This window comes from Oratosquilla oratoria, chromosome 23 (genome assembly GCF_046742065.1).
Source record: "Oratosquilla oratoria isolate Oo_2021 chromosome 23, ASM4674206v1, whole genome shotgun sequence".
Lineage (NCBI taxonomy): Eukaryota > Metazoa > Arthropoda > Malacostraca > Stomatopoda > Squillidae > Oratosquilla > Oratosquilla oratoria.
In genome coordinates this window covers 7,509,532-7,519,531 of record NC_134799.1, presented here as the reverse complement: position 1 = coordinate 7,519,531, position 10,000 = coordinate 7,509,532, and the positions used below count along the sequence as shown (strand labels likewise).

The 10,000-nt window shown below is 44.3% G+C and overlaps 1 protein-coding gene across 1 annotated transcript in view; it reads right to left on the bottom strand.

Moving 5' to 3' along the window:
* LOC143037707 (uncharacterized) overlaps positions 1 to 10,000 on the bottom strand; it is a 395,763-nt gene that overhangs the window by 10,337 nt on the left and 375,426 nt on the right. The window lies entirely within an intron of this gene.

The window sequence follows — 10,000 nt, the reverse complement described above, 5'->3', positions numbered from 1 at the left end:
ATGGGACCAAGGTGGCGGGTTCATCCGGAGCTAAGCGTCTCCTGACGTAAGTTTCCTTTTGCTTCCAGTATTGGGCCTTAGATCCAAATGCAGAAAGGGTAAACCCAAAAATGTGATGTAATTTAACATGATAATGTATTGTAATGTGACAATATAAAGCCAATGTAAAGAGTGAGAACAGAGGATGGCCATATACAAAAATTACTCAGAAACCCATAATGTGATGTAACTTAATATTATAATGTAATGTAATGTGACAATATAAAGCCAATGTAAAGATTGTAGATAAAGCATGGCCATATACACAAATTACTCAGAAACCCATACATAAGGGCATTGTTATCAATTAACACTTATGATAATGTCTTAGACCAAACTTAACGAAAAACCTTAAGTACAACAAGTGATTAATTAAGATGAAATTCAGAGGTCAACGTGATCCCATTCGTGAATTACTCGTACAAAAAAAAAAATCACAGAAGATGGGTACAAAACTAACCCAGTTTGCAAACCCAGGCGAGGCTTTGTGTGTCGGGGGGAGGGGGGGACGGAGGGAGGGGAAGGGGGAAGGGGGATGGGTACGGGGGAGAGGGGGATGGGGGACGAGGGAGAGGGGGAGGGGTAGGGGGAAGGGGGTAGAGGGAGAGAGCGGGAAGGGGGAGTGTCAAGTGATACGGAAGATTGACGAATTGAGGGTAGCCAAGTAGATGTCAACCCTTTGCTCTGTGACGATAAACTTATATGTTTTTATTCTATCAAACGCCAGGCGATTTTATTCAGCTATACGAACCTCGGCCTGAAAGGGTCACGGGTGAGAGGGGAGGACCAAAGGTGAGATTTCACATCGTGGGAATCACAAGAAAATATGAGAAATCTGAGTTTCCTTCCTCAGCTGAGTAATTGAGAGATGAAATGCAACGTCTGAGTAAATCGTGGTTGCCGAAAAAAACGTTAATGGGTTTACGGGAAGGGTTTGCCTTATCTTTCTGCCGGAAGGAAAAAAAAACCGTGATATCGAATCAAACGTGTTTAGCGTGTTTGGTTCCTTCCTTAGGATATGTATGTATGTGTATACATATATGTAGATGTACAGTATATGTATAAGTACATTTAAATCTCTATTCACAAATTCACACATATAAACCTGTACATATACACATTCATGCACATACATACACACACAAAAAAATTGTACATATACACATTCATGCACATACATACATATATAAACCTGTACATACACACATTCATGCACATGCATACACACACGCACACATACACACACCCATAGACCTGTGCATATCCACATTCATCACATACACACACATATAAACCTATAAACCTGTACATATACACATTCATGCACATACACACACGCACACATACACACGCACACACATAAACCTGTACATATACACATTCATGCACGTACACATAGACACGCACACACACACACACACACACACACACACACACACACACACACACACACGCACGCACACACACACGCACACACACACACACACACACACACACACACACACACACACACACACACACACACACACACACACACACACACACACACACGCACGCACATGTGCTCATAACCTCTTCACCCGCAAACACAATTTCCAGAGACAGGAAGCCACGTCAGTCCGTTCCCTCGTGTTTTATTGCAAAGTTACAACGCCCCTATCGCGGCACGCACGTATGAACACACACACACACACACACACACACACACACACACACACACACACACACACACACACACACACACACACACACACACACACACACACACACACACACACACACACACACACACACACACACACACACACACACACACAGGTCCGGGCTCGAATCCCGACCTGGGCTGAAATAATTTCAGTACCGCTGCGCTGTGGGTCGTTACTCCAACTCTCGTGGGCGAGGAATTGTGTGTGTGTGTGTGTGTGTGTGTGTGTGTGTGTGTGTGTGTGTGTGTGTGTGTGTGTGTGTGTGTGTGTGTGTGTGTGTGTGTGTGTGTGTGTGTGTGTGTGTGTGTAAGGTCACAGCATTACCCATAGATAGGTCATATATGAGCTCTGAGCTCTCTTCCGTGAGGGAAATAGCTGTCGATCACGAGTGCAACATGTGATCCAAGACCATGGTGAATCACAGACACAAACATAATAATCAAGCGGACATGACCATACACATAAAGAATCACATATATTCAGTAATGATACACCATTCCCACTGGTTCTTATATTGTGTTTCTTGCTCTCCCCCCACCCCTCCCCCCTCCCTCCCTCCCCCACCCCCTCCCTCCCCCACCCCCTCCCTCCCCGTCTCCTCCATCTTTACAGTCACAGTTTTCTCCCCACCTCGTCTCCCCTTTCCCTTCTCTCCCCCTCCCCTCCCCCTTTCCCCTCCCCCCCTCTCCGCTCCCCTCCCCTCCCCTCACTCGGAGCCGTGTGTCAGTAGCAAATGACCCCTAATGCCGTGACCCCGGACTCGGGTGGCGACACCTCCCCCCTCCCCCCCCCCCTCGTGGCCCGCGGGTCATGCTCCCCCCTCCCCCCTTCCCTCCAGTGCCTCCCCCGGGAACGAGAGCTCACGCACCGGTCAGGCGTCAATGGCTTCGTGACGTCATATTCCACCCACTCTCTCTCCCTCTCTTTCTCTCTCTCTCTCTCTCTCTCTCTCTCTCTCTCTCTCTCTCTCTCTCTCTCTCTCTCTCTCTCTCTCTCTCTCTCTCTCTCTCTCTCTCTCTCTCTCTCTCTCTCTCTCTCTCTCTCTCTCTCTCTCTCTCTCTCTCTCTCTCTCTCTCTCTCTGTCATTCGCTTTCCCTCTCTCTCTCTCTCTCTATCATTCGCTCTTTCTCTCCCTCTCTTCCCATCTCTCTTTCTCTTTGTCATTCGCTCTCTCTCTCTCTCTCTCTCTCTCTCTCTCTCTCTCTCTCTCTCTCTCTCTCTCTCTCTCTCTCTCTCTCTCTCTCTCTCTCTCTCTCTCTCTCTCTCTCTCTCTCTCTCTCTCTCTCTCTCTCTCTCTCTCTCTCTCTCTCTCTCTCTCTCTCACTCCCATCTCTCTTTCTCTCTCTTGCTCTCTCTCTCTCTCTCTCTCTCTCTCTCTCTCTCTCTTTCTCTCTGTCTCTCTCTCTCTCTCTCACTCGCTCTCTTTTTTTCACTCACACCAACTCGATCCAGTAACAATGCTCCTTCGTTCACGCCCATCTTTGGCGCGTGCACACCCACGAGGGGGAACTTTCACGTCCTCGTGCCGCCCGTAGCCTCGTGGACAGATCATGGATTGAGAAATCGATCGCATTTGTGTGCCGGGGGGGAGGGGGGAGGGGGAGGGGAGGGGGAGGGGAGAGGAGGAAGAGGGGAAGAGGGGAGGGGGAAGAGGGGAAAGAAGGGAGAAGGGGGATAGGGGGAGGGGAGATAGGGAGGGGGAGGGAAGAGGGGCGAGAGGTTGAGGGGGAGGGGAAGGGGGAGGGGTAGAGTGGGAGGGAGAGGGGGATGGGGACGGGGGAGAGGGGCGAGAGGGGGAGGGGGAGAGGAGGGAGAGGAGGGGGAGAGGGGCAGGGGGAGAGGAGGGAGGGGAGGGAGGAGAGGGGGAGGGAGAGGGAAGGGGTGTCGATGATGCGGAAGATGGACGAATTGAGGGTAGACAAGTGGATGGAGGGAAAGACTGAGTAGTAGTCAATCCTTTGCTCAGCAACGATAAACTTGTATGTTTTTGTTCTGCCTAACGTCGGGGCGATTCTGTTCAGCTAAAGAGAGAGGACCTGACAGCGGGAAGGGATTAAATCCGCCTCGTATAAGCTTCGATGATGACACCTCTTTATATATTCCATTCTGGCTAACGCCAAATGATCTTATCAAGACAAGGATATGACCTCATGATTCTGTCTTGAGATTTTTTTTTTTTTTTTTTTTTTTTTTTTTTGCAGAGGACAGCCTTGTGCTTCTGTCGTGACAAACTCATTCTTTTTTTTTTCTTCTTCTTCTTCTTTTTTCTTTTCTTCTTCTTCAGCTCGGAAGCGAGCCACTGTGAACGGGACATCTGCCAAACGGTTCTTCTCAGGTTCCCGGCCTGAACAAGCTTCTGGCCGGGCGAGACCCCCCACCCGTTCATACCAGTCCTCCGACCCTCAGCTGAAGAAAGACGCCTGGACTGTTTCAGGACGGAATCTACGCGAAATGGCCCAAAGGTTAAAGGGTTTCCATTTTATGGATTTTATTCTGATTGAAGAACAATGATGATGATAATGCCATTCCTTTCAGCTCCTTGTCATCTAATAAAGGATTTCTTTGTTCTAAGGTACTTTTGTTGAATGAAGTTGTCTTGAGTTGTCTTTGAATATACAGGAGTATATATATATATATATATATATAATATATATATATATATATATATATATATATATATATATATATATATATATAATATATATATCACTGTCCAGTAATGTCGTAACACATTAATAAATACACCAAAAGCCCACTGTTGATTGGATCTAAGAAAAGAAAGGAAATAACGATTTCCGTTATATTTCGATCACTTGCTGTGATCCCCTTCAAGCGTATTTCGCTTGTATATATATATATATATATATAACTATATATATATATATATATATATATGTAAATATATCTATATAAATATATATATAAATATGTATATATTTATATATATATATATATATTATATATATATAATATATATACACATATGTGGGGGGTATGGGTGTGTGTGTGTGTGTATGTGTGTGTGTGTGTGTGTGTGTGTGTGTGTGTGTGTGTGTGTGTGTGTGCGTGTGTGTGTGTACATATTACAAAGAATTACAAAGGATTACAAAGGCGAAGCATACCGACAGGAGACCTTTTGGTCCATAACTAGGTCGGATGCGGAAAAAATATAATAATGATATATATAAAAAGAAATAAAAATGTAATAATATGAATAGTATATACACAATAAAGGTGAAAAAAAGAAGACACGGAACTAGTTCCGAGTTTATTTACGACCGTTACATAAGGCGCAGTTCGGGAAACATTCTTGCGGACTTCGCAGGCAGGCACGTGTTGTTGGTGTGACAACGGTTTCGACACAAGCAAGGGAAGAAGCGTTCCTCAGTGAGAGTCTTCGGCATCGGAAGGAAATCGCCCAGAACGACGCCGTCTGTTCGTTCCGTACGAAGTGCTTCTGCGACGTTTTCTGTGTCCTCTTTGTTGCTACCGGGCGACACTGGGCGGCACTGGGTGACACCGTGCGACACCGTGCGACACCGGGCGACGCCGTGCGACACCGTGCGACACCGTGCGACACCGTGCGACACCGGACGACACCGTGCGACACCGGGCGACAGAACCTGTCGAAGAACGGTACCTCCTCAACCACTGTTTCTGTTGACGCCAGACGATTTTATTCAGCTTGGTAACATCACCATAATTGTCTTGATTAATCTTTTTTAGTCCACGGCGAAGTAGCACAATGCACATTTTATTCTGTCCAGACGATTTTATTCGTTTTCAGAAGCGTCACCGTAACAAAATTGTTACGGTTAAGTGCTGAGGGGGGGGGCGGGGAACGACAAACTGACGTGACACAGTGTCACGTCTGCTCATATCCTCGAGTGTCGTGTCACGTGCGCTCTGCCGAACGTAGCGGGAGGGCAGTAAGTCACGGATGACGCGCCTCCAGGTGCGTTGGAAAGTGATATACGTGTCAGGAAGGTTACTGTGTCACGGGTGATAAGACGGGTCACGGAGGGGGTGACATGTCACGCCTAAGTGCTCCTGTTATCCCTCTCTCAAGCCTTTAAAGCTTTACTTCTGGTCAACGCTAAGGGATTCCGTTCGCCTTCCAGAAACCAAAGGATATATATAAAGGATTACAAAGGATTACAAAGGCGGAGCATGCCGACAGGAGACCTTTTGATCCATATCTAGGTCGGATGCGAAAAAAAATCATATTAATAATAAAATAATAAATAAAAACTATAATAATGTAAATAACAAATAAAATACATAAATAAATGCATAGGTATAGTTAAATAATAAACAAACAGGTAAATAGTAAATAATAATAAATTGACATATAACTAATAATAAATGAAAATCAGACAGACAAATGATAACAGAAGAAAAACAAATAATATATGGCAAGGACTGGTTTGCCAATAGGGTGATTGGCGAATGGAATAGACTTAGTAACCATGTAGTTAGCGCTGAAACTATTTGTTGTTTTAAGAGAAGGTTAGATGACTTTATGGATAGGAATGATAGGTGGAAAGGGACATGGAACTGTCTAGTATAGGCCTTATGGTCTCTTGCAGTCTCCTCTATTCTTATGTTTTTATCTAAAATACTTCGTCCTTTTTTGGTAGTTTCTTTTGCTGGCTCCAAACGATTCTTTTCAGGTTAAAGAAAGCCAACTGTAATTTGTCAAGCTAAACAATGGAAAAATATATAAATTTCTCTAAAGCATTTTCTTTCTCCTTTCGGGAAATTGATCTATCGAACACCAGAAGTTTGTAATAATCTTGAAGAAATTTCTTTATGGTTTTGTGAATTAAACAAAGTAAAGACTTCTTTGACTGACCTTCTGAAGGATTTCAGTCTTTATGGATTCCTTATCGGGTGAGTGTTCCCTCTTAATCCATACAGGATTCCACCTCGCTGCACTTAATGTTATCGAATACCATCTGACATTTCAGGATCAAATCGTGTTTCTTGTTTGAATCTTCTTGCAGAGCCATGAATGAGCCATTATTCTCAATATCTTCAACAAGTTCTCATCGTTCGCATGCACGTCAAATTGGTTTTATATCCCCTTTTGGTAGGTCGTTTGTATATTTGATGGAGATTGCTTGTTCCAATACCGATTCTTATGGAAATTCTCTCGTTAAAACTTTCCTGTTGTAGTGTTCCCTTTTGAACAGAGTTGCCATCTTTCTTCCATCTAGAGGTTCCTTCATCCAGAATGACAGTTTTTTCTTTACTTTTTCAAACATTTTCTCTATTTTCGTAATCTTTATATATTATTTATATTATTATAATTTTATTATTACTTATATTATTATCATTTTATCAATATTCATATCATCATAACTTTTATTTGTTTATTTATTTATTCATCATTATTATATTTTTTTTCGCATCCGACCTAGTTATGGACCAAAAGGTCTCCTGTCGGCATGCTTCCTCTTTGTAATACTTTTTGCTTTTTTAGACACCAGTTATCTTTGGTATACGCTCAAAAGCTTATCCCAATGGTCAAAGTTGGGTTTAATTCCACAAATTAATGTATAAAGTTATTTCTTTGTGTGTTTCAAACACTCAGACTTCTTGAGGTTTTTGACATTTCAAGCGAGCTTCTGCATCAGTTCCGTTAGCACCTTTCATAGTTCCGAATGCAAATCATATCGTCTCTCTTCTTTCTTCTAGCATGAGAAGTGTGTGTGTGTGTGTGTGTGTGTGTGTGTGTGTGTGTGTGTGTGTGTGTGTGTGTGTGTGTGTGTGTGTGTGTGTGTGTGTGTGTGTGTGTGTGTGTGTGTGTGTGTGTGTGTGAGAGAGAGAGATTCACCATGGTCTTGGATCACGTGTTGGACTCGTGATCGACAGCTATTTCCCTCCCTGAAGAGAGCTCATAGCTCATATACTGTATGACCGATCTATGGGTAATACTGTGGCCTTACATGCACACACACCCAACTCCCCGCCCACGAGAGTTGGAGTAATGACTCGGAGCGCAGCAATACTAAAATTATTTCAGCCCTGATCGGGATTCGAACCCGGACCGCTGTATTAGCGGTTACGAACGCTATCACTGCGATGTCGTGTGTGTGTGTGTGTGTGTGTGTGTGTGTGTGTGTGTGTGTGTGTGTGTGTGTGTGTGTGTGTGTGTGTGTGTGTGTGTGCGTTCGTATACATTTTACATAAATTGAACTGTGAGATCAAGGAGAGGTGACTGTTTAGTACATTCCAGGACTAGACTTGAAAGAATAATTTCCGGGAGCAGATTTCCCGTTCAACATTGATGTGAATTTTATCATCACTTGTCACCACTGGAAACTTAATGTCAGATTACGTCGGTGTCACCAAAATGTTGCTGCTTGGAGTGTGGGGTCGGGAGTTGGGGTTGGGAGTGGGAGTGGGGGTTCATCTTGCCTTGGTCACGTGACCTGACCCGGCCAGACATGACACAAGCGAAGTCGACTTTTGATCCAAAAGCGTTTTCGATTTCAGGTTGACACGAACTTGCTTGGGCAGAAAGATTATCGATGTGACGACGACGTGATTGTTTCCCCGACCTTAAATCTCATTCGATAAATATGTGGACCGTGTTTATGTTGCCTTTTTCGCCCCCAAAGAGTCGTGTTAACTTAGCATCACAGCTTTCCCGCTATTTCGACATTCTGCCAGAAGAAAAGGAAATAAGAAACTTGGGAACAAAAAAGCGCCGGGAAATGCTGCTGACGTCATGTCGCAACAGTCCCCCCATGATCGCTTGCGTCATACGGTGCAGTCAAAGGGATTCCGCCCTTATGCTTCCCGGTCGTAAGGCTGACGTTGATGAGCAAAGGCAGTTCAACCCGGAGTGCACGACGACGAAGCCGATCTGCATAGCTTGTTCTTAATCGCAAACAAAAATGGTAAACATTTTATGCAGAGACGAAGAATTAATTCCCACTCGATTAATTCCAGATAAATTGTGAAAGTGTTTGCAATCACACGCCTAAGAAGAAAAAAAGAAGAAAATTAAAAATAATCTGAAAACTGCGAGAGAAGAATAGATGGCGAGAGAGTAGATGACAAAAGGAAAACTGCGATTACGGAAACTCGAAAGAAGGAAGAGAAACGATGACGCGCAAGAAAGCTGTTGATGACTCTTGCAAAAACAAGTTCTGAGGAAGCTCCTCTCCCACACCATCCCCCTTCCCCCCACTCCCTTGTCCCCCCTCCTTCCCCCTTACCCCACTAGAGACTGACTATCACAACATACACAGTCGACTGACATCCATCCCAATTATCCAAAGATTCTCTTGCATAGTTTCCCATCGTTTCCTTTTCAACCAACCCCCTCCCCTCCCCCCGCCATGAAACATAAGAACATAAGAATGGAGACTGCAAGAGACCATCAGGCCTACACTAGGCAGTTCCATGTCCCATAACACTAGTCATCTAATCTTAAAACAATAAATTGTTTCAGCGTTCACTACATTATTATTAAATATTTTCCTCAGTTCGTTAATCGCTGTTGGTAAACCAGTTTTTGCCTACTTCCTTCTCAAATATAAATATTTGAACGCAGTAGTATATGTCATAGCCTGCCAAGCGATTTGATTCATTTTGGGAACTACACTAGGACCTACCAACTGGCAGAAGGAGGTATAGAGCCTACGCCAGGAGGCGCTGAGTAGCTGCGGCTGAAGACGTCATCTTTGCCCAATGATGTGCTTTGGCGTCTGCTGGTGCCAGGTAACACATAGTCACTGCTGAGACTCTGAGAGGAGTGCGGGACTCGAGCCCACGACTAAGCAAATACGGGGCCAGCAAGTATGTTTCTATTAACGCCACCAGTGCACTAATCATTCTATTCTGGCTGTCGTCAAGTCCATTCACTCAGGTCTTAGGTAGAGAGAAATCAGATCCGCCCTCTTGTATCGTGTGGTAATAGTGGGTAAAAAAAGATCTGTGAATTGTGTCATTAATGCGTCCTTCCCCCCCCCCCAACTCCCTTTGCGCAACCCCCCTCACCCCCACCTTCCCCAGCACCTAAGCATGGAAGATTAAATATACAGTTAGGAAGATTTAATGTAGTAGCACAGCTGTAGAATAAGACTTATTGACCCACTGTCGGAGAATGAGATAAGATAGAAAATCTGTATATTTCGACCACTATGTGCGGTTTTCTTCAGCTGAAGAGAACCACATATAGTGGTCGAAATATACAGACTTTCTGTTCATCTTATCTCAATCTCCGACAGAGGGTCAATGAA